At 27.8% G+C, this 27,115-nt stretch overlaps 1 protein-coding gene and 2 non-coding genes across 6 annotated transcripts in view; 1 reads left to right on the forward strand and 2 right to left on the reverse strand.

Annotated features, from left to right (window-relative positions):
- LOC114130276 (B-cell receptor CD22-like) overlaps positions 1 to 27,115 on the forward strand; it is a 332,047-nt gene that overhangs the window by 255,282 nt on the left and 49,650 nt on the right. The window lies entirely within an intron of this gene.
- On the reverse strand, positions 2,335 to 2,407 carry Trnav-cac (transfer RNA valine (anticodon CAC)). Its single transcript has one exon. It is a non-coding gene; the product is annotated as a tRNA-Val (tRNA).
- On the reverse strand, positions 3,141 to 3,213 carry Trnav-uac (transfer RNA valine (anticodon UAC)). Its single transcript has one exon. It is a non-coding gene; the product is annotated as a tRNA-Val (tRNA).

Raw genomic sequence — 27,115 nt, forward strand, 5'->3', positions numbered from 1 at the left:
ATTAAACATTACTATTTATTACTCCGGAATTACACTTTGAAAAGAACTGCAATTACAATACAGTTTTGTACATTTCGAGTGGATCAAACGATTAAACGCACAATTATATTATTAAGTATTATACGTTTACCAACGACCGACGGGTAACGGATTCTTGTCGTTAAAAAAAAAAAAAAAATGAACAACAAAAGCCGTGTGATCTAATTTATCGACTTGAAATGCCTATATGTTTTGCTTAAAAGTGAATACTCGCCAATATTAGTATATGGTTTGCGTATAATGATTTGTTAGTGTCCGTTGGTTTGCTAAAGAGGAAAAAAAACTGAACGCTAAAATACATTTTGAGACATTCAAAGGGAAGGATTTTTAATGTAATATACTCAACGTTATTGTTTATAATAAACGTACGTGTATGTAAGTAAAGACTAATTAGTGGTAGTTAATGATTAAAATTTCGATACAAAGAGAAAAAATTGAATATTTTAATCGTACAACCTTTTTAATTATAAAATAAATGAACTGTTAATAATATAACATAAAGTCATTATGAAAATTCAGTATGTTGCACTTGTATATTGAATTGTGTGTTTAGTAAATTTTTCTCTATATATATGTGTATATAAAAAAAAAAACGCCAGTAGGTACACCATAAAAACGAAACTGATAAAAAATTAAATTATTTGCCATTCTCTAAGTGTTTTTGGTTGTATTGTTAATTATAAAATCCTATTCCCGTTTATTGTTTCAATTTTTTTTCGATATTTGTTTAATCGACCATCATTTGAAATACAAAATAATAATTTAGCGTACAAAATAAAATAACAATAATACTTGTAAAAAACATCAACAAATTATACAACGCTAATACGTATTTGTTTATAATTTCAAAAAAATAATTATAACTAAAACGTTATCAATAAAGATAATAGTTACGATTCATATTTTTATTCTTGGATTATATTTTATTCCATAACTTGTAACATATAAATTAAAATATTTTTTATTAAAAATAGAAATATTTTTGGAAAGTCCAAAAAAATACATTATTTGTAATCAGAATAATAATTAAAATAATAAAAATAAATACAGCCTGCTATAGTATAGTTTCAAACATGATCAAATACTGACATTGTATAATTTATAATCTCTTCATAGAACACATCATCATTTTTGTCATTAATTCCTAGAATAATAATTACCATCGTCCATATTATAACTGATAATTAATACTGGACAAAATTATTATGAATGATTATTAAACGGACGTCATGGTTAAAACCATAATATTACTTTTTTATTTAAGTTTTTTTTTTATTTTTAATGTGAAAAAATCACAATCTTTACTGAAATTTATTATTTATAAATGATACAATTTGTGTATCAATTCCCGAAATTATTTAACATTTGAAATATGACCTATATATAATTATAAAAATTATAAATAGTTAATTTATAAAAAATGCTTTCGTTTATTCGGATTACCATCGTCGAAGTATCACAATATTATTCTAATATATTATCGTTAACCATCTAAACTTATTGTAAATATCATTTATTTTTTATAGATTGTGTAAGTAAAAAGTATAAAGTTTTTAACTGTAGATGATTATTATATTATGTGCAAATTGTAATTTAACTCTACTTTTTGCTGACCACTAAAGCTAATTTCATCAATTAACTATTAATTTTATTTTGAATTTAAAGAAATTTATGAATTATTAAGAATTTTCTCTAAAGTATTGTGACTTCTATACAGTTTGAATGAAATAATCAAAATTTATTAGGTGTCTATGATTAATATTAATCATAGAAATAACATGTAATGAATAATTACATTTTTGGATATTTTTCACGAATCCGGTCTCAAATTAATGTTTTATTCTTTTATTTTTTGACCCGAAACAATTTATAAAAAAAATATGTTAAATGAAAATAACAAATATTAGAAATTTAAAAACGATAATATTGTCCTGCATAAATATTGTTCTATAATACGTACAGGCACTCAGACACTGTAATCGTTTTTTTTTTTTTTTAATTTCCAGTAGGTATACTCTTTCATCGTTGAAATAAATAATTATTAAATTTCCTCGGTAAGAAAATACAACGTTACAGTAAAATCAATACGTTCCTCGAATCAAAACACACTTATACACTTGTAATAAAATATTATGTATTATTATTAGTAGCAGACTATACAAATAAATAATAATATACATTTATATTGCAAATTCATAACAGCTATATGATTTTACACGAAATGGTAAAAAAATGATCAACGTGGCTGTTATAAAATATAACAACTTTCTCTTTTTCCTTGCAAAAAATTCAAAATGTTTCCGCCCGGGATCGAACCGGGGACCTTGTGCGTGTGAAGCACACGTGATAACCACTACACTACGGAAACCAGATGTGCATCTGGACGATTTCGTAAGCAATTAAATGCAGAAATATTATACCGTCTATACCCGGTGATCAAAGTTATCTGGGTATATTAATTTTCATTTTCTTTCGTTATTTTGTAGGTATTTTAAACATTTACTTGTAAGCACGGTTTGCAATCAACGTTATAATTTTTATCCATAAAATATGCGTAGATTCAAGATTGTCTGATGAATTGCAATTTACCTTAACGATATAATACCTACCATAGGTTATCTGTAGGTAGGTATTATTATTTTAAATAGCTATGGTAATTATTCGTAGGTTTTTACCTAATGAACAATTTCTGTTCTGATACACGTTGGTAATTTGTTAGTTACCAACTATAGGTACCTATTTAAGAACTACACGCTTATAGTAAACCTTTGTGATATTACATGATTATAGAAATAGATAATTGGTTACTTGGATACTTTTTTTTTAATACTTATATTATTACCTAGTGTCTAGTACCATGAATCACAACGGTACAATGCATTTTATTTTTATTTAGTCATTGGTGTTATATACAAACTATATTATAACTACCAATAATTATTATACTTAGCAGTTACTTATACGATCTATAATTTTAAGATAATAAATATAATAATTTATATTATTTTTATTTTATTTTATAAAAATAAATACATTTATAAAAATGTATTTACTTGGATAGAAATAGTTTAAAATGTAAAAAACTCATATTAAAATAGTTGTGTTTCCGCCCGGGATCGAACCGGGGACCTTGTGCGTGTAAAGCACACGTGATAACCACTACACTACGGAAACCAGATATCTAAAGCAATCATTTTAAGAATTGTTGATAGTTAATAATTACTTTATGAGTACATTACTCTGTGAGTTATACTGCATATAAAATTCAAATTTATAGTACTCATACTGTCTTCATAAAATTCCCCAAAACATAATATTGTGTAGGTATTACCGAGGTACACGTAAATGTAAAAAAATATTAAATAAATTATTACAAGTAAAACGTATAAGTAGCTGGTATAAGAATATTATGTATTCATGTGTATGATTTTTATGGGTAATAACAATTTTTATATCAAAAGTTATAATAGTTTATCGCCGATAAATTAATGTTTTTAAGAGCTTGGTATTTTGCTTACTTTTGTGATCTAGATATAGGTAATTTGTTTTTGTTACCAGCATAATAATATAAATAAAATTTATATTTGTAGTTTTGAAGTATAAATTTCGTTTTAATAACTTTTAGATTTAAGTTTGATTAAAGTTATACTTAAGATGCACTAACCCATATTTGCTAATGTATTAAATACTTATATACTATTTACTACCTATAATAGTGCAAAGTAAATTAAATTAGTTATTTTTTTAACATGGCAATAATCTACTTTCTGAATAGGTATACTCGAAGAGGTATGCTATATTAACAGTTTTTTTTATTATTATTAAATATCTAATCTTTCATTTTGAAAAAGTATGGTAGGTTTATTGAACTACATTCATAGCTATAATATATATATAAGAAACAGCTAAAAATATTTTTATACATACAAAAAAATACCTAATGATAATTATTAATAAAACATAGGTAACTGGTGATTTAATATTATAATATAATGACTTATGATTTTTTTAAAAAAAAAAATTTTATTATAGCTATATTTTAATCAATACTAAAGAATAGTATTTAGTTAAACAAAGTTAATTTTTTTTTGCTAATATTTGACAACTAATAAATAATACTAATATTCAATACAACTTGTAGTTACCAAAATAATAATAGAATTAAAATCAATAATTAAATAATTAACATTTAATAGTATTGTACGTAACATTATAAAAACAAATTACGATAATGTAAAATATTATAAATTTTTATACAATATTATACAAGTAGGTAGTTCAACAAACCGATTAGACCGATTAATAGCATGCGAGAATGTAAACTTTATTACGCATGTATTGTATTAGAGGTATCAATATCATTCAAATGCATACTTGTGTATTTTGATTAATAAACAATGGTTATGATATGACGTTTCATGAAAATCCTGGTATAATTATGGTATATATTGGCTTCAAATCTGCTATTATTATTTTAAAAATACAAAAAATATTTATAACCAATCACTCAGACATTAATAATTGAACAATATAATTTAAGTTTTTATTTTTCATAATCACCATATATAATGTACTTATATACCATAGTTTATATTATATATATATATATATAAAATGCACCTATATTTGATGATAACATTTTGGTGAGATTATATTGGACAAATACATATTTTATTCATATTTAGAAGTAAAACTAAAAGGTAATAAATGCAGTTAGTACACTGATCTTAAAAATAAAATTTTGCTTTAAGCACAACTGATATATGATTAGTTATGTCCAACCTTTTTTTTTTTATAAATTAATAATAATCATAATATACATTTTAAGTACTGGTATGCATATTCTATATTTAAATCGGTAGTTCTCAAGTTTAACTATAAACAATATAAGTTTTAGTTATACTTATATTAAATGTAAGTTAAATTTTAAGCTATATATTTAAGACGAGTAGAAGATATCACATGATACGTCATGTAATATGTTATATTATGTTAATTGTTTTTTTTTTAAATTTATAGAACTGTATGGTTCATAAAATATTACTTTGTTCGCTCTACATATAGTATAATCTGTTTTATAGTTATAAAATATGCTATAGCAGTACAATGAAAATATACATAATATTATGTATATAAAAAAGCAATTTTATATTTTTTTTGTGGTCATTTGTCCAATTCTAGGCATCCAAAAAATAGCAATAACTATAAAATACCATATATTATAATCTATTGCAGTGAACTGACGGACTAAATTATGGTTTTATTTAAGTTGTACTTTCGAGTGCTTGCCTATTTATACGACGTATATATTATACGTATTCAAATTGGTGACGATATACATGCACCTCTATATCTAATGGCATTTGAAACGTACTTAACCGTGTTTAATCCAATCGTTAGTGTCTTACGATGTATATAGGTATACACGATAGGTATATACGTTCTATTTTGATTCGTATAAGATAATATGATAGGGCAATACGAATAGTAGTGCAGTGCACGTAGGTATATTATATAGCATTATACCTAACCACGTTTAATAGCATTAATTATATATTTAAATGAAAATCCCGATTAGCATGGCTGAAAAATAAACGTCTATTGTTATTGTGGTGGTGGTTGGCAGTGGAAAAACGTCTGGCGCGTAAATTCATTTCGGTTTCATATTTGTAGGGTTTCCTTAATCGTAAATCGTCGGTGCTTGATCCGTGAAAATATATATTATATACGTGCGGTAAGGGGTTGGGGGCAAACCTATTAAACAGTAATAAATACTATTTATATTATACGAGTATAGGTATAGGTATATATTATAATATGTATATAGAAGAATTTTGAGAAACCCTATATTTTTACATTAAATACAATATATATATACTTAATACGTACCTACCTATATATATATATATTATATATAAATCGAAAGACGATCGTGAAGGGGTTGGAAAGCGTTTGGCGGCAAACGCGCATGGACCGAATCCAAAAACGATATGGGATTACGCCATTACGGCACGCAACAACAATAATAATAATGATATTATATTATAATATGAATTTTATGCGATCGTCGTCGTAGTAGTCGGAGACATGAATCTTTGAGGGAGAGTTTATATATAATATTATATGGCTGATGTAATATCCCGCTATACCGTATACACAATATAATATTATATTTATCGAAACGCTGTGCGCACTCGCGGACCCAATAAACGGTTTTAAATTTGTTTGACAATTTATTCGTTCGCTACATAATATGTGATATTATATTTTAAAGTGTAACGCTGCACAACACGCGTACCCAATATGTTGTTATTATTATTATTATATAGACGTCGTCGTCGGCTCGTGAACGAAAAAAAAAAAAAAATTAAAAAACACCATCTCCCGACATTACAATATATGAATATTAAAAGCGATACGTTTTAATAAACACGCGCTCGTTCAATTTATATATACACTATACATCAGTATAATAATGTGCACAACGCCATAGAAGACTGTCTGTTGTCTGTATATATTATGTTACACAGCATACATTATACGGTATAAAATAATATACATATATATATATATATATAATATAGTACGCTTTATATTATTATTATTATGCTGTTGTGCGAAACGATCGAGCCGGCGTATGTATGCAACTATTTATACATACTATTACGATTATTATACGACGGAAATAATAATAATCTGAACGGATACGCGTGTGTATGCACTGGGCAAATCGGATGTAAATTATTGACGGTGAAAAAATTATTCGCGCTTACGAATACAGTCGTGTGAGTGCACTATATACATTATGTATATAATATACGTACGCCGTATAGTCTATATAATACACAGCGCATATACATATACTGATTATTATTATAAACGCGTGGAAATAAATGATATAAAAACAGAAGTCGTGTACTGTACTCGTAAAACGTTATTATAATATTATTACGTATGAGGTATGTACCGCGATTATACACGTATTAATGTCATTGCCGCGGACGAAACGTTTTACACGCGTATTATCATTGTATCACGTTGTAACCGACCGTTCGCGATTGTACTGCTGCACTATAATTGATATAATATTATTATTATTACGAGGTTCTCTGCGGCAGTACACCATAAAATAATATCGTTATTATTACTTAAGTCCCACAGTCAGTCATCCACCTACTCTTCCGGTTCCGGAGTAACGAACATATATATCGTACACATTATCACGTCGTTGCTGTACTATGTGTGTTACCTATATTATTTGATATTGTGTTGCTGCAGTGGCAGTAATATAATATGACTGATGTATGCGTAAATCATATTATATGAGATATTGTGTTTGACTTGCGTGACCGAAAGTAAATCTTCTACGGTTGCAGGATTATACTTATTTTGTTTTAAACAATTATTTCGATAATCGGTTAAAGTCGTTCAAAGGCGGCTAAGCTTATGTATAGGATCTAAGTAGGATATTCTTCTAAATCAAAACGGCTAACGTTAACACTACTTATCACAAAATACTCGAGATCAAATTTGAAGAACTTTGACCAAACCTTACCGTATTATTATATTATTGGAGTTTTCACGCGATACTTACAATAGTTGGATAGTCAGTAATAGTCAGTAATAGTCTCCAAATCGTATCCCTGCAGATGGGTACACACTCGCAGATTAAAAAGAAACTGGAATCGTTACTTACCTACACCTATTATTATTCCGCAGACGATATAATCAATACGACGACGTTTTATTCCCTCGTCTTCTATATACCTATGGATAATAATATACTCTCAGAGGGGTGGTGATTACCGATGGGACACTTCCCCTATATACCTATATCGCGCGATCGCGTTACGATTTTTTCCTTTCTCGATACCATGTACAATAACTTATTGCACATATTGTGTGTATAGATTGTTTTTTTCTCCGACGGATACGCGCGCGTTATATTTGCATAATACGATATAACATAATAATAATAATATAACGGGTCAACGACAGAATAAATCTCTTGAAATATTATGTCTCATTTTTCGTCGTGTACGAGATGCCGTCGCGGAAAACTGGGAGATCGCATTTTTTTTTTTTTTTTTTTTTTTAATAATTGATCATCGCCATCTCGATGTGTGCGCGTACAGCAACGCACCGCACACGAGTTATAACATTATTATTATATTGTCATGTCGAACCGCAGCCGGAGAGAGCTTTTTTCGAAACGCTGTCGATATTATTATTATATAATATATATAAATAAATAACGATAATATATATGGACGGCGTCGATCGGGCGATAAGCTCGTTATTGGACTCGTTGCCAGCTATACATAATAATAATACACGTGTTTATATATATATATGTAATATAATGTTACATGTTTTGTGTATTGACGGCGCGTTTTGTACGTGTCTACCACGAGCAGTATTTCTCGATGTTTCAGACCATATTTTTTTATTGACGTTTATATATATATATATATATAAATTCGTTAAAATACTACTGTGCACTGCTACCTATACATACGTTTGATATGTGTTCGCGCCCTACGCCGCCGTTACTTTAACTCTTCGCGCTCCGCCAAAATTCCACCCATAAAATACGTAATGTGTGCCGTGTTATATATATAACGCGAATTATTACATTTGATATTATTATATATTTATAACGAGAGGCACACGCGTGGCGAAACTATACTGTATTATTATTATTATTATTATTATTACACTAACAATTTTGCACGAACAAAAGTCGTCGCAAGGACATTTGACACGAATTAAAGAAATCGATTCGAAACGGATTCAGATTTGAACCGCTTCTGCACTGTAACTGTATAGAGTTGAAATTAATTTTATATTAGAATCCATTAACGAGCAATTAAACTTCTATAAAGTACCTGCTTATTATGCATGTACAGAATATGATTCACTAAACGTAATGTTTACCACGATTTTACTTTACGATGAATTTTAATTCAAAGTATAATTGTTTAAATATTTATAAATATACTTGAAATTTTGAAGACCATACTTTCAAATTCTTGAGATTTCTGTACACTTAAAGAGTGTATATATGACAATAGAAACTTTTATTTATTTTTTCATAAGAACCTCCCTTTTCAAATTAAACGAGAGTATGCATGCTTATTACATGGCTATAACTAGTAATAATATAATATTATTACTTTTGTATTGTTAATTTAATAGTTCTTACTTTTATAGTCAGTTCATAATCATGTTCAAATTACGAAAAAAACATTTCATATTACTCATAAAGTTTCTCGAATGTATTTTAATACTTTAAAATATTCCTTGAAAATATTTACAATATATTGTTTATTACTATTGGTTTTTAATTATCTAAATCTGCACTTAAAACAGATTTTAAATATTATCTACAATAATTTAATAATAATATTTAGGTAAGTACATAAAAAACGCTGAATTATTTTCTATGTAATCTATCTTCGATTTTTTTTTAGTTTTTTATTTGAAATAAAATGTAATCTAATTTGATATAATTTATTGTATTTCATTGCATTTTATTTTAAACAATAAGCTTTAATAATATTATATTATTCGGTTTCAATATAATTTTCATTTTCCATAAATATATTTGCTTAATATTTGAGTAATTGCTTTCTCGTAAATATTATTCATACGAATTGAAATACAAAGTTCTTCGTTTTCAATTTTGATTAACGTCCATTTTAACGTGAACATTGTCTAACATTATATTCAATATGATTGTTTATGCATAAAAAAGTTGAAAAATTGCTTTAAATAATTTTGTAAATAAGTTGAGCTATATTTAAACTGTACTTAAAATTACTATTATGAATTTATGTAATTCTTAGGTATTTGAGGTGTATGTATTCATTAATGCAATCGATGAAAACGCGTTTAAAAATAACAATAATGATAAGACTTAAATATCGTTTTATTTTTTTTATCATATTTAACTTTGTTATATTAGTTACCAAATTAAATGTTTCAGATAATTAAATTAAATAAATTATATGTGTTTCAAATTAAAAAAAACTAACAAATTGAACAAACAAATATTATGTCAAACATGTTTACTCTAATTCGTAATTTTTATCTTTTATACTAATACACCACTACAGAATTCACTGGAAAGCTATATGGAATGAGATAGATTGTTTAACTTGCAAATTATTATCCTTTACTAACACTATTTGCATTATTATATGTAACTAAGTGCTAAGGTTATTTTTAATTAAATGAATTGTAATGTTATAGCATACATTAGAAATATTCACTCATTAAAATTAAGTTATTAAAAAAATTGTAATAAATTAACTGTCATATATATTACGAAGATAAACATAAAATATGTAAATATAAATTTATTTTGATAATACTTAACCATATTGTAAACTTTTGATGTTTATGATATTTATTGATTAAGTATAAAATTACAGTATTATTTAATATTATTATTAATAATTATACTTAAAATACTAAACGGAACAGGAGAAATGTAACTAAAGATCGATATAAATAAAGACGAATAGTCTTGGAAGCCATTGCGGTCATTGTAGCACTTATAGGAATAGTAGTTATACGTAGTAGTATTAATTGAACTTTAAATTTATGAATAGAATATAATCGTATTATTGGAAGTCTCATTAATGTAGTATTATTTTATAGTTTATTAACTTATTAACTTATTGTATTATTATATTATTAATTTGGTAATAATAATAATAATAATAATAATAATAATCAAAATAATAATAAGATATAAATATTTTTTAAATTCCTCAACTATAGTAAAATATTTATTTTTTCATTTTTCCTTTCATTTATAAAATAAAAAGTCTAAATAGAGAGGCTAAATAATTAAGATAGATAAACTAAGAAGTTATACCTTATACTTAAAATAATAACATGTACAAGCAAAAGATATGGGGCACAATCTCTAAATTAATATTTCAAGACATGTTAAGAAATCATTTTTTTTTTCTTTTCAGAAAAAATAATTTTAGATTCTGTGAAGAATAATGAACGCATTAATTTTACAACAATGTGTGTGTGTGTGTGTGTAGCTATAAGCTATAAGTAAATATTATAACCTTATAAAACCGAATGAGAATATTTAGTAAATCGGATAAAAATTAACTTATTTGACCAATACCTTTTTTGTTTAAGTATACTTAAGTAAAATCAAAATTTGTAATTCGCATAAAAATAAGTTAATGGTTTTTTTTTCCATTTCTTGTATGCGTATACTACAATTTTAAGCTGTTATTTATGGGCAGGTAACTATATAATTACGACGATATAACGCAATACGATCATTACAAGCCATATTACGTGTTTATCAATTATACTATTTCTGTCATATATATTTTTATAACTTATTGTATCATTAGTTAACACGAAATGCTTCACATTCTGGTAAAATAATATTTATGGTAAACTAAAAATAAGAATCTGGGAAATAATAGATTTTTTTTTTGCTTTTAAAATTGTTGAAAAATCGATATTATGACAGTTTATCACCGTATGTTATGATGAAATTAATTATTAAAGTGCATTCGACTTAAAATACCATAAATTCTTTATTTTTTCTGCTTTGATACGAATTTTTTTTATAGTCAGAATATTGGTAGAAAGCTTACAAAATGAGTAGAATTACTTGGAACGTTTCAAGTGATTTAAACCGCAAAAAAGTAAAGTATATTTTCTGTGAATCGATATTATTGTAAAATGAATCGTATAAAAAATAGTGAACTTTATATTATATTGTTTTTATATTATTGTCTATTTGGAGGGCTTTACAATTTTTTAAAAAAAAAACTAAAAATATGATCAATAGTCAATAACTGTACTCACTATATATTCGTTTTATAAATTTTATATTATATTACAGTCAATATAAACCGCTGTTAAAATCTGACAAGTATATCAACGTACAAAACCAAATTAAAGCAATATAGCATAATATTAGGTAAATATCGTCAATTAATGTAATGTAATCGTTTATAATATAAACGCACTGTGTTTTGTGTATATAATATAATATATTATATAATAATATATGTTGTGTAGGTGGTCGGCGCGTGTATAACGCATAATTTAATACATAACAATTAAACGTGTTTCATCATTTATACAAGTTGGTTAAATGATAAAATACGATCTGGAAGTTTAAATTAAATAGAACCGAAGAGTAATTGTTGGACAGTAAATAATCATTATAGCTATGGCACGCTTTAGTTATATAATGCTACATAATGTATAATTTATGTATTTATACACACACACACGCGGTTAAGCTCTATACATATATGATATGCCCTATCAGTGGTGTAACCTATATTGGCACAATAATATTGTTGAACTTGAAACGAAACAGTATTTTATTTTTCGACATAACATTATTCGATTTCGGGCCATATTTTTCGGTGTACGTTATTCCACCGACAATTCGTTGACCCTATAACTTGGCAAATATATATATAAGAGGTTTTATTTTCCGATAAATTCTCGTGAATATCACAATATTTATAAGGCTATTATTATAATATTCTCGAATGTTTTGATTTACTGGGATCACAGAAGTTTTGCAATTCAATCGGCTTTTAAACGAACAAAATCGGAGAAATAAAGAATTTCCCATACGCATGATGCGAATAGTTGCAAATACGGTTGCAGTAATTCCTTATTCCGCCGTAATATTTTAACAGTATAAATTATTCAACGATTTCACCTGAATAATAATAATAATAATAGGTACACGAATTCTTTTTAATTTATTATTATTATTTTTTTTTGTTAACGTAAACGATGTATTGGAGTTACTATATTAATAAAATATTTGAACTAACTACGTATGTTCCAAAATCAAAACAAAACGTACCAATAATTGGGGATATAAGTTCTTTACAATAATAATACTGTGCTATGACGTATCCGAATTATTTATTTTTTTATTATTATACAGGTATTTTTATTTTTATTTTAACTCTAATATTAATCAAAACACACTAAAATATACGCCGCATTTATATAAATATGTTTGTATGTAATAATATGTCAGTAGTTTGGGTCAGATGTTATCGGTCGACACACCTCGTGAGCGCCCTCCTACTCGCCTACCTTCCGATCGAAATTCATACTCCTTCTACGGTCAGCTAATATTTATAGAAATTAACGGTTTGCTCACCGTATAACGACGTTTTGATTACTAAAATCACATTACTGCACTTCAACATGCACTCTGTACAAATGTAGTTATCGGCAGGTGTAGAAGAAGTATAATAGACAAGTTATAGTTTTATAACGGCCATAATCGTTTTTTTTTTTTCATAAATTTTTTATCACGAAGATATAGACACTATTTTAAGTTATATAAATACGCGCGACAGGAGTTGACGGTTATTTCAAAGACGGGTCATGGCGTACTCGAGTTGTGTACAGTCCTGTTTTCCATTTCTCGATTGTTCCAGTAGCTTGTTTAATCACTCGTGTTTGACTGCAGTTCGATGTGTAGACTAACTAATCGATTTTTGTTTGGGAGAAATGATAATTTAAAATTTGAGTAATATATTATATTTTGTTATTTATACAAAACACAAATTTACACAGAGTCACATTCAATAGCATACTCTTTCCACTGGTTAGATTAAGTTTTTAATACTCTTATATTTTATCCGGACGACGTGAACCGTCTTGTGAAAAAACACTCGTAAGACAATCGAGTAGTTTTTTACTGTATAGTAAACCAAGAAAGAAATATTAATTTATGTATACATAATACTTATATATATCATATAGCGATTAAATTAAGTAGAACGTTGATGCGCGAACTTACTACACCTATAATTAGGTATTACCAAAGTCACTGGATGTATTTATACACCATAATTTGTATTTATATTTATTTCTATAAATACAACACTACTTGGAATAAAATACCTATAAGAGAAAGTTATATATTTAGAGTTATTATTATAAAGTCATATGTTAGATATCAAATGAAACTCCTATAAAGTTTTTGCTTTTACAAACGATAATAGGTATTTAATTTATTTATGAATCTCGTGAATAAATAATGATTACAAAACCCAGATCAAAATCAAAATTAACAGGCGTAACTAAGTCCAAGCGCAATACGAAAATTAAGTCAACAATTACAAATACAAGACTAAAACCAAGGCTTTCGCAGTTTTACACGGGTTGGTCATCAGTCACCACTCAAGTTAAAAACAATTATTGAGCACAGCTAAAAATACGGCAAATATGTATACCTTAATATCACTCTTGACGATGTTCCAGGTAATCATTATATACCTACTCATATTTTAATATTATACTGAAAAATCTGGTTACATTAATCAGCGATTTAGCATATTTTCATAAATACTCAAAGTAATCGCACTTATGGTATTAAATTGGCGTAGTAATGTTTAACCAAACGTCATGTTGTGTAAAGGTACAAAAATATTATATATTTTCCCTAAATATACTTGTTGAAAGTTGTAAACACTCACGATGCCGAAGAGTTTTACGTTATTGTAAATGTTTTACATAATTTTAAGTCAACATAAAAAACATTTTTCAATATTTTTAATCGTTTTAGTTTTTTAAGTGGTTTTCTGTTTTGAAGGACAGCGTACACTTTTAATCTAATATTCCGAAGCAGAATATTTTATCTGAAATTTTTGATATACTTAGTGAAATAATTATTGATTATTGAACGAATATCTAATTAATTAACTGTAAGTAGGTACTTTTAAGTTCAAGTGAACGGATACGTAGAACAAAATTATGCACGATTACCTCGTGTCATTTTCTCGCTGTCGTGATACTATGATGTTAAACATACGCTAAAAATATAATTTGATAAAATATACGATGTACAGTTTAAAACTACGAAAAAACACTTTCAAAATGAGAATGTTTAAAAATATCATTGTGTTTTATTTCAAAGACATAACGGTTTTATTTTGACTTGAAATTATTTTGAAATAACTAAATACCTACGACTGTTCGTCACGATTGAATAACACCGTTAAAAGAATCTCCCCGTATAACGTAATAAATTATGTTATAATGTCATCATACTGTAATATACAGTATATTATACATATTATGTACGAGCATCTTTCCACGCTCTTTGACGCTGAAATACATTTCACCGTATGTGTAATATATTCGTAGATATATACACTTATACCGCTACTACCCACGGACGACGACGAAATTGAATTTATTATTCACCCGTTCGCCCGAAACCTTTAAACGAAACGGTAATCGTTGTATATTTGACGCTATACATTTGGTTTACGGCTAGACCTTAGAATGCGTCCCGACACAGATATGCACTTTGCCGGTCACCGCGTGTCTTCTGGGTGAAATATTATAGTGTTTTACACGTCAACCGTGTCAGTGATCTTACCACGGAAAATCTCGGGTCGTCTCTCGTCGTGCACCGTTCGCGTGCATGTATTGTGCATGATTTTACATCGAGTCTGTATAATGAGCAAACTCCACACTTTGTGCTAACAAGTGACACGCACAAAGCAGTAGGTAGCGAGATTCTCAGTCTGACTATATAATACTACACGTAGATGCAGGCAGCGTGCATTTTTTTTTTTGTAATTTACAATGTGAACGGATTACAAACCGAGTTTAAAAGGTATAATGAAACCGCCCCCCCTTTTTTTATCGTTGCGGGTTGACAATTTATTTGTAAACCGCGTTCGAAACCAATACTTAAAAGTTCAAAACTAAAAGTTCAAAATTATAAAAGAAAAATAAACCTTGAATCACCAATTAACTAATATACATATTATATATATATCAGTTCAATGTCTTTTATTTCTTATCCGTGTATACTTATAAAATTTTGTTTAATCATTAAGTCAGATCGATTTTATTATTAATTATAATAGCCAAGTTTTCTAGTCTGTTTATATAATTTTTATTATAATGTGTATTCATATAGTATTTTTTTATAAAATTCATAAATACAGAGTGTATCATTGTTGTATATATTTCATTAAATGCATCTACAATTGATCAATTGTATATTTTATACATGATGATAACAAACGGGACGCAATTAACATAATATAACATTTTCACCCTATAGATAAGTACTCAAGAACAGATTTTAAGATTTTCTACCTATATTTGATAGATACATACAATTACCGGTGTAATGTAGTTCTTGTTGTCGACTAAGCGATATAAATAAATAATAATAATAATAAAAGTAATATCTAATTAAATTTTTAGAAAATAAGTTATGTAATGTAGAGTTAATTGATACAATATCGTTTTCGGTCAAAATTTGTAATAACGTAATTGGCAAACGATTTTTTTTTCTGTGAGCGGAGTTCGGGATTTTAATGCTAAAAAAAAATGTATGAAAAACCTTTAAATTGAAAATAAATATTATTTTAGGATTTTAACTTTTAAACTTTTTTTGAAAACACCAGCAATGCGATAATAATTATTAGTAGTAGGTAATTACATAGCAATATATAGTAGGCATACACGGTTAACTGTGCTTTGCTGATTTTCAATGCGACAATTTATCGTTTAATTCAAATGTATGCCTTATAATTTAAACCACTAACCCATGACGAAATAAACTAACCCAGACGAATGTCAAACATCATGTGAACTGTCTGGTTTTTAATTCCATTACGGCAAATGAGCTGTGTTTTCAATAAATTAAATCAATATTGTATGTTCTATACTTCAACAACAGTTGTAATAATTGATAAATACAAATATTTTAGCGTTTTGAGCGTGTATTAATATTATATTTATTTTTCGTAAATTTAATTATATAAATGAATATTCGCTTTTCTCGTTCATAACTAGTGAATTAATTGTTGACACATAAATACACGACCAACAATTATTATTCATTAAGTAATTTATCGTACAACTTACTCTTGGGAAGTCCTGTACTCCTGAAGTGTACGCATCGTTGTAAAGTTTATCTAATGTTAATGTACACTTTTTATCAATACGCGTCGTCAACACCGGTCACTCAAATAAAACATTATATCAAACTAGTTTAAACGTTATAGCATTGAGTATAGATAGTATATATTCTATACTCAATGGTTATAGATTTTATAATATACTATAACTAGGTTGACATCATTTTATAAGAACATTGTATATTTTATCATTTCGTATTATGTTACATAAATACATCTTTTGACTGAATATTATTAAAATAATTATTTAATAAAAGGTCATATAATTATTGAACGAGCGATATGTATAATTATACATATTCAAATAAGTCGATTTATTGTGGTAATATTAAAACCAAATCATTACCATATCATCACTGGTCTCGCTTCTCCACTTTTTCGTCTCTCTGACAGTCTCTGTAGTGTGTAATACCGTCTTAGAACACGTCATATTATTTTCATGTTGTTGTCGTTGTGCATTTTAAACATGAAGTCTTTATTTTGTTTTGATTCAATTTTATGAATTATATAAAAAGTTTACAGTTTTCATAAAATGTATATTACAAATATAGATACAATTATTGTATTATTAATTTATATATATATATTTTTTAAATAAAGCTAAAATTAAAAAAAAAATGTACATAAAATATTAGAGGCGTGTATATTGATGTTGTGTTTTCTAGTCCTTAAGTTCAAATTTAATAACACTAAATTATGAATTGAAATGTTAATTACATTAGATGTCTAATATTATTCTATCGTTGTCCGTGGAGCTTTGTTTATTTTGTTTGTTAAGGTAACATTTTATACAAACAATTTAAATACGCTTTGCGTAGGTATTTTCATTATTTAAATTAAAAATTCTTGCATATTTATTTTTGATCTTGTTCAATTTTTTTTCTGACACAAATTATTATGATAATTACATGATAATAATACGATCTTTGTTCTTAAAAATATTTTCTAGAAACATCCATTCATATTTTGATTGCATCGAGAAATCGAAGAAAAATTAATTTAATTAATATTCTTGAGTGTTTCTTATTTAACTCAGCTATTAAACCAATGTTTTTCCATCATATTTTAAATATGTATAGTATATTGTAAAAAATGGTATACAAACTATAAAACATAATCTTATAAACTGAAATAATTAATTTAATATATATTGTTAATAATTTATAAATGATTTAAATTAAGGTAACATAACACTTTTTTTTTTAACTTCGACGTTCACAAACCACAACTGATTAAAATAGCAATTATTCTTAAATCCGTCATAGAAGCCATTCTAATATGATTTAAAACGATAACCGATAATTAATCTTCCTCATTGATAGAATATGAGCCGGCTAAAATTATGCATCCAGTAAGTGTATTATATTATATTTACTTACTGTGTTATACATACTATACAACGTGTACGTGTCGCGATAAACCAATAATCTATTTATTTTGCCGGATAATACAATTTAAATTAAAGCGATTCGATTTATCCTTGACTGGTATTTTTTTACTACGAGATTAAATTTAATTAACGAACTATACATAATTATTATATGGCGTGACGAATTTGATAGACATCAGCTTTTACTGAAATAAGAAACGTTCCGATCAACATCGTACAGTAATAATTATCGTATCACTAATTGTAACGATTTATACAGATTACTGACTAGTAATTTATGATGTCGTACTCGGCGAATTAGCTTAGGTTAACTGATCACAGGAACGTCGAGTACAAAGATATATATATTGTTGATATCGCCAACAGACGAGTTTTGAATAGCGAAGTAGAGACTATCTGATAACAGTCGTCGTTCTACGTTTTTAAATAATTACATTAATAATATTGTATATTTATACCGTAGGGTACAATAACTATAACCTTACAGATAAATCATGATAATCAAGTTATTTCAACTCGTATTCCGTTGTTCCTGTGATTTAAAATACTGTCCTTAAGCCAGATATTATAGCTAATATTATTATTATTTCAATAATTTAATAAACCACGTTAACGTTGCTATATTATAGTAATCGATTGTGTTAGTATTGTGTCATAGGTTTATAGGACCTGTAAAATAAAACTGAGAAAATTTGATTTGTATCGATCCAATAACCGACCGATTCCAAGATCGGTTAGTGTGCCTAGTGAGAATAACTAATATCAACTATTCCTTAGCTGGGCAGGATTCGGTTTAAGTATCAGTTATCAACAGTCACTTGGTTAAAAAGAACGAAGGAGGTGTGTTGCACTAACGATTATTGATCAGAAGTAATATTAGTTATTATTATTATTATACACTATACATCACACGGAAGTATGAATTAAATAATGTATAGGCACTGTTTAATATTTACAAGTAATTAATAACCGTCCAATGTTTTATTTGAAAAAGTATATTATGTTAGGCTTATTATACTGTACTATCAACACTTCCGGCATGCTCTTCTAGAAAACACAAACACTCTAAATATTTTAATTTTTAATGTTTTAAACAGTATACGCCGATTTATGCGGACGGGGTCCTTGACGGACTTTTTCGGATATTTTAGAATTCATATTTTTGATCATGATATTCAAAAAATCCGGGATGCATAAAATATTCATTTGTTTAAATTATTTATTATATAAAACAGATCCATTCTTCCGAAAAGCCAAGTATTTCTGGGATGACGCATCGATATTCTGCTGCTCGTACATAATAATATAGATATTGGTAAAATGTAATAATAATAATATACTATACATTTGAATTAATGTAGTAATAATGGAAATTGTTGAGATACCACCACTGTAATAGTCGACTCCCATCATATAATCAAATATAATTAAACGTTTTCTGTACTTAGTATAATAATTTATAATACCTATATGGAATAATTATATTTAATATATATTTATTGATATATATTTATACCCTTATTTATGACCCTTTTATACATTATATTAATATATTACATTCTCGATTTGATTCTAGAATTTTTTTTTTTTTTTATATAATCTAATAATTTTAATCCATATCTAATTTTTACATTATTATTACTGCTGAATTTTGTCTTGTACATTACCTAAGTACCTATACTTAAATAGTTTATCTTGTCGAAACAGTCTGTCAGAGTAAATTACAAAAATAAATAAACAATGACTCGCGCACGCTAAGACGCTGGTGATATTTTTGCTATTTTTTTATTTTCATTTCTATTTTTTTTTATATATATTTTATCTGTTCAAAACACGCTGACTGTAATCTATTAAAGTCATTACGGCGTGGTGTGCGCTATACAAAAAAAAAACACGAAGAAAATGACGGTGCCAAAATATATGTATATATATAGGTATATTCATATATTATGTAAGTATGCAAAATACTTTTGGACCTTTTTCACGCATTCGTCTTATACCAGTGGCAGTGGAAACCGGCCTCATAGCTGGATGGCCAGTGTATATTATATTACTGTGTTATTATTTAGAGCAGTACTGCAATAGTGTGTACTGCGTATAATATATTGTACACTATAAATGATACGAGATGAAATCGTCCAATGATTTACGGCTGTATGCATGTGCGACCGGACGGCTGGTACGTAAATGCGGACCTACAGTGCCCCGTATACAGGGTGATTACTTTATCGTCGAGAAGTCGGTTTACCGGAAAATTCACGAGGTTTTCGTTTTACGTTACTCGAAGTCTCATTACAGAAGTAGTAGGTATATAATTTTTAAAAACAATTATTTATATATTTTAAAGTTTTTTTACTATATTATTCCGACGACAACGTAGTATAATTGTTTTTTTTCCTTTCGATATTATTATAACGCTCCAAACGTTAATGTTATTTTAAAGAGAGTTTGAATAATTAAAAATCGAATTTCGAACCGCAGTAAATAATTTGTGCTGTTATCGGTTCAGTGTATGTACAAAAAAAAAAAAAGTGGAGAATATAATTATTACTTTTTAAACTGCTTTGTCGTGTATACCTAATAATAATGACTTCAAAAAATTGAAAAAAAAATAAAAACAACGTTTTCAAAAGTATAAATTTACCGAAAACAAACACAAAAAATGACTATAATATACCGATAATAAAAACACATTGTATACACACGAGACGTACGTGTGTGTACGTGGATACGCGAGTGGGTCGTTCTCGTTTGGATGATAAAAAAAAAAAAAAAAAAATCGTCCGATTTTATGGGTAACGCTCGCGCAGACGATTTGTCCGTCACGTACGTATGTATAGCTGCGGGTGTCGCTCTCCGCCCCGCGCTCGGACGGAGAGACGTCGCGGGCGAGGCTGGGAAAACGGGACGGACGGACGGGAAATGACGCATGAAGTATTCACGGACTTAACTCGATGTTCGTATATTACACGTGCGCGTGTGTGCGCGGCCATACACACGTACGCGTTATTATACCTGTGTTCGGGGCTCGGGATGCAGCGGGGGGGGGGGGGCGTGAGAGAGTGTATATAATATACTTTCCGAGCGCGTTGCGTTCGGGACGGCGTAATGCCCGATGAAACTTTAAACAGAACGTTAGTCATTTTTTTTTTTTTGCGCCCTTTGCGCCGGCAGGAAAAATGCTCGCGGGCCGTACGATTTAGTGCCACAAGATATTACGAAAACGGCGGGCCCGTCCTTATCCGGCAGACGCATACCGTAGTCGTGCGTAATGCGCGGAACACGCGTATCGTGCGCGGCGCGGGTACCAACGCGTTTAGTACATATAATATTTCAGTAGATGATGGCCGAAAATGACGTAGAAAAAGAAAGAAAAAATCGCGAGAATAAAAAAAGAATAATATATCGGTGTCGTTCGAGTTCAACCGCGAAAAACTTTTTTTGACTTTAAGTTTAGCGAATACCGCAATATCAATTATGCGGTGTGGGCAAACGATATTATGTATTATTATTGTATTATATTATACGTACTCGACATGACGTGCAATTTAAACGATACGTCGTTCCACTGTTTCGAATTTCGCCATTAAAAACACATTTTTAACGACGAGACAAATATACGATTGTAAAACAATCGCAATGAAATTATCCGAACCGCTCGAAACAATATATAATAATATGTACTCGTGTGCGTACACGATATTGATTTTTCATTAAACGAATTTAAATTTATCGACATTACACGAGTTTGTACAAGTATTTATAATATCGTGTGCATTCTTGGCTGATGTATTGTGTACGAACAGCGCAGACATACGTAGTCCTGGAACGACGCTCTCGACCGAGTTTTCACGAAAAAGCTATTGCAGGACGGAGGTCGATTTCTGCGTGTTGAAGGCACTTGCACCGAGTTAATTTCATCGAAAGTTCATGATGTTCGTACACGTGGTTCATATAACGTACGGTTTATGTCTGTATGTTATGCGTATGTGCAGTGTAGAGTTGTACTACCGCGTAAAGCCGGTCGTTGAGCTTCCTCAAATTTGTTTAGTTATATCATACATGTATTATAATGCATGCGATATTATTATTATTATTATTATTATTATTATTATAATCGAAACTTGAAGAATTCGCTGAAAACGTTTTTGGCGAACCCTCGGCCGCACGATATACTACCCGCCGACGCCCCACAGCGACCCGACCGTCGACTATACTCTTTAGCAACCAACGCACCCCCCCCCCCCTTCCCCCCGTCATCACCGATCGCCATTTCCCGCGGGAATAACTGAATCTTTGACCTTTCTGCAATCCTCTATCCCCTCGCCCGACGATGTTGACTCGAGCTCGGCCGCGAACCGTTAATGTGCTAAAACTGCGACACTTTGCGCCGCCGCCGCCACCGCTTCCGTATCGAGCAATTTACATATTTTGCCGGCGATATAATATTATTTTATTAACGCCGCAATACATCTCACGGGGTGACTATTTATGCCCATTATATACCTATGTAAATAGCGTAATGACGTATCTGAAGCTTGGCTTAGTGAGAAGGGTGTGAAAATGATTTAACGCGCAAATCATATACTCTCGATTTTCTCGTATGCACATAATCATTATCTGTTTTTAAACAACAAATAAACAATACAATATTATAATTTATAATGCCTCGATAATTGTTATAAATTAGTATGTTGACTAGCTACTCCCGCGGATAGTCGTTTGCAAATTGTGGGGCTATTTCTTCGTCTTATAGTTAATTCGATCATAAAATGCTATATAGTGTACCTTAAATAATAAAAAATTAAAGTGTTTATGAATTCTCATAAATATAGGTATACAATATTGTACCTATAGATAATAAAAATAATATTTTTCCAATAAAAATATCATTATTCTTACACCCGGGAAATATATTATATAACCATATTATAACGTCAATAAATGAATAACAATAATAATGATTATTAAACAACAACATTAGGCGTGGCATTTTGTGGGTCTTCGCATCATACGGCCAATCAGCGCGCTACTGATTTACTATTTCTTTTCTATTGGTCATTTTTATTATTGAATGCGTTTTAATCTATCTGAACTAATATTCGAATCTCAAGATTAAGTCCGTTAGTCATAGTTAGAACGCAGTGATCTATACATCAAACACCACAGGACCGTTCAAATCACCGAGTCGTTGTCACATCTCATATACGTTGACAATAATAATAATAGATACATCGTCGATTCTACATACACATTCTGAGGTTAGTCGTAGGCCATTGCTTATTATACGCTTTAAACAATTATTTTAATATATTATAATATATTATAATACATGTACGTCGAAATTCGAATTTTGTAGGAGAAACACAAAACGTATTTGTGTAACTCATTATGTTCCCTTTTCGAAATAAATGAAATAAAGATAGGTACACAATATACTATTATACTATTATAGGAACACGTAGACATCAGAGTTGGGCGTTATTCGAATTATTTTTTTACAATTATTTAGATAATATTTTATTCAATAAATTTTATTTGAAAATGTTACCAGTTAGTTAGATTTAGATTTAAATTTTCTTTACACGATTTAATTTTCAAAATATTTTGCTCATTTTAATGCTATTTGTAGGCTTTAAAATATTCGTTTTTGTTTTTTTTTTTTTTTTTTTTAATAAATACCTATCGTTAAAAGTTTTTTAGCTGAAGCAAAATATTTGAAAATTTAATACGAAATTCCTCATAAATAATCTTAGAGATTATCAAAAAATATAAGAATACATAGGCACATTTTTTTTTTTTTTTTTTATTAGCATTTGAAGTTCAAATTTGACAAAAATTCGTAAAAATCATGAATATTTACAAATTATTTTGTATAATTCATAAAAAATGTTGTATAAGTATCTAAGAGAGTTATTGAAAATTTAATACAAGATTTTGCATAAGTTTGGCTTATAATAATTATAAAAGAACTTAAATTTCGGTTATTAGAACAACTTCTTTTTTCACCTACCACTGGAAATTATATCCTAGGCTGACAAATCATCTCCGTTCAGAATCGTTTTTTGTATACAATAATACCTATCATTGAATTCAAATTTAATACATCTATTATAGTTACCTAGTTTATAACAGAGCGTTACTCACTTTTTTACCATGATTATTCGAATAAAAAATTATTTAACTAGATTTTAAAGATAATTATTCTCTTTAGTTATTTTATTAAAACATGGTTAATAAATTTATAAACTTTTGCTAATTCTTTCTTATTTTAGGTTATTATTTTTTTTATATATATATATAAAATATTTTTGCTTGAATTTAAGTTTTTTTTAAATATGTATTTGAGTGCATATAATGTTTTTAAATGCTTTTTAAATGATTTTATGTGCTACAAGTCCCGGTAATATTAAAAAAATTAATAATTAAAAATAAGTATATTATTTCGTAATAATTACAACAATAATAAATAATGATGACAAAAATTAAAATAAATAATTAAAAAAAATTTTAAATTATAATAAATAAATCTATTAACAGTAATTAGTGGATTTAAGTATAAATTATCAAGTCTCATATATTAACAAATTTAGAAAGTACAATATACGAATTATTAGTAAAGTTATTCTTGTATTTTTAAATTTGACTTCAAAATAATCCTTTCTTCAATTTTATTATCTGATAGCTTGTTGGATTTGGTAAATTGGTCATATTTGTTTATGAAAACTATCTTTCAACGGGAGCCGATGACGATAGTGGCGTATTAAAGCGTAAAAATATTTCTTTAATTTGCGGATACTGGTGTAGTGTTATCAGGTCTTGAGATAAGTTGTTGTAAAATTGTACGACCTAAATTTTAAAATATAATAACCATATATTAATATATTATGTCATAATAAATTGTATACTAAAATCGTTGGCCGGCGCGGTGTGTAGGCAATTTTAGTACATTTGCGCGTATGTTACTTGTAGAACGGTATCCCTCTATGTAATTGATTAACATATTATTACTCTGTGATACGAGAACAATAATTATTATTCGTTTACGATAGGCAAACGGTAAAAAAAAAATCACCAATTTTGACTTTACGACTTATGAATAATTTAGTTGTTAAATTATTTTAATAGTAAGAAATGATATTTAACGTATAATGAAAAAAATATAAAAATAATAAAAATAAAATAATTGTTATAAATAATTAATAATTTAATCATGATAAAAATAATTGACTAGTTTAAAATAAATGTGAATTCTTTAATTTATTTTTTTTTCAACCATCCATCTAAGAACTCCAAACTAAATATTTGATTAATAATAATGTCTATAATTATCGTAGTATTTAAAAATAAAATCAATTTATAAAATACAGATTGATTAATATATAATGTTTTAAATTTCTACTGATACGTCATAGTTACTACTAGTTTAGGAAATAATAATGTGAGTTAGTTGTAAAAAATAACGAAAATGCCTAGTTTTCCTCAAAAATTACAGTAAACACCTATATCATAAAAACAATGACAGAGAACGTACATTTTCTTTATTATCGGTGTTCGATTAAATTATATTATTATTTAAAGTTAAAAGTGAATTAGAAAAAGAATTTTAAAAGCGGTTTAACATGCTATAAAACTTTAAAATTGGGTCACAATATAATGCCCATATTATATAATATATATATAATATATTCGTGTATCATGTTGAATAGATGCGGGAAGCGATATATTTACGCTTATACATTATTATTGTGCTGTGTAAGCGAGTAGAACTTAGTCTGGTCATGATGTCGGTTAAAACCAAATACCTACAATTTGCTTTGAATCTGTTAAATTACAATAGTTGGTTAGGAAATTCAGATTCATACCGGTGATACAGTGCCATTCGTTTTTATTCAATGTTGATATCTGTGTAAAACATCCTTTTCACCGTTATATCTATCTGGAATTTAATTGAGTTGATATGATAAATAATGTGGGTATATTTGTGTCTAGTGAACGCATTGTTCGAAGTTGTTGTCTATTTTATTTTATTTGTTATCAATATGAAATGTTATAATACATAAATATGTAAGTGTTAAAACTTTAACGAATATCAAAATTAATAAATTAATGTGTTGAATAAAAAATTAAGTTATTATTTTCAACAAAACCCGTTTTTATCGTATAATAACAATAGTATTCATTGAAGCGTGTTTGATTTAACATATAAGTCGCTATTTGAAAAGGCGTATCAAAACAATCATGCACGCTGATTTTCAATATGCATTGATATCGTTTATGTATCAAATACTTATAAAATGTTTTTATAAAATACTAAAATGCGTATGATGAGTGGAAATTAAAATATATTACGACACGTTTTTATTTAAATACTAAACAATGTCAGTGAACGTTAAACATAACCAACGCGTTTAATAAATAAATAGTTATATTAAATATAATATAAAAATATTATCGATTATGACTTAAACATGTTATACGTGCTGATACATGATTTAGTGTCATGAACAATAATAAAGTGTTTGCTGCAAATCATAATAGCCACTAAAGTAATTGTTTAAGTTTTTTTACACTTACATGTTTCTTTTGCATTATATACTCCTTATTATAAAAATAAAACTCAATTAATAATTTATCTAGTCATCAGATAGACCAAAAATTAAACAAGTCCGAGGGAGGTGGGGTTAAGGGTAAATATTAGCTA

This window comes from Aphis gossypii, chromosome 3 (assembly GCF_020184175.1).
Source record: "Aphis gossypii isolate Hap1 chromosome 3, ASM2018417v2, whole genome shotgun sequence".
Lineage (NCBI taxonomy): Eukaryota > Metazoa > Arthropoda > Insecta > Hemiptera > Aphididae > Aphis > Aphis gossypii.